The sequence below is a fragment of the Penaeus monodon genome, chromosome 23, assembly GCF_015228065.2.
Source record: "Penaeus monodon isolate SGIC_2016 chromosome 23, NSTDA_Pmon_1, whole genome shotgun sequence".
In the NCBI taxonomy this organism is placed as follows: Eukaryota; Metazoa; Arthropoda; class Malacostraca; order Decapoda; family Penaeidae; genus Penaeus; species Penaeus monodon.
Genome location: NC_051408.1, coordinates 16197191 through 16197934, shown reverse-complemented (window position 1 = coordinate 16197934; position 744 = coordinate 16197191). Strand labels below are relative to the sequence as shown.

At 42.3% G+C, this 744-nt stretch overlaps 1 protein-coding gene across 1 annotated transcript in view; it reads left to right on the top strand.

Moving 5' to 3' along the window:
* Nucleotides 1-744, top strand: part of LOC119588153 (Down syndrome cell adhesion molecule-like protein Dscam2) — a 164747-nt gene that overhangs the window by 159332 nt on the left and 4671 nt on the right.

Sequence of the window (744 nt, the reverse complement as noted above, 5' to 3'; positions counted from 1 at the left end):
TAAAAAATGGAGAATGAACAGATTTGTCCCCAGGTTTCGCCCACTCCTGGCGTTGGCACCACTGCTGTGTCTAACGTGATTTGGCGGTTCTTTATATCCGCGTGTTGTGTTAATTAATACACCTCCAGCCACTCCGCGCGTCCGCCAACTTAATTAGATTTTGTTGTCCAGTAATTGCCGCGCCCCGGACAGCCTGGCTAGTCGCTTCCTGACTAGTTGCTTGCCTCCTTCCCCTAGTTCTGTTACTTATTTCCTTTCTCAGTCTTGCTAGTTATTTATATTCACTATGCTTTTTCACTCTTTATTTCTTTCCCTCATTGATCACTTGCGTGTCTCCTCTTCTTGCGTTGTTAATTCTCTGACTTTCCTGCTTGTCCTCCTCCCTCGTTTTTTATCATTTTCAATCAGCTGAGAGAGTTCCTTCCCTCACTTGCGATATCTCTGATTTGCGGCATGTCTTCGTGTAGAAAGAAAAGAATAATTTGCTTTATAATTCAGTTAAGAGTAACCTCCGGGGAACATGCGACGGCAGCGAGAATACTTGTACAGAAAATATAATGAAAACAACTATAAAACGAATGTAAAAAGAGACGAGGAAATTACATATCCGAATAAATAAACGGATAGGAGAAGAGGGTAGCAGAAATTCATCATTTCCCAACCAGGTTTCTCAGCTTTCGGTCACATTTGGATGTGGTTAGGTATGCCTCCTCTTAATCAGTATATATTCTCAGTGGCCGTTAC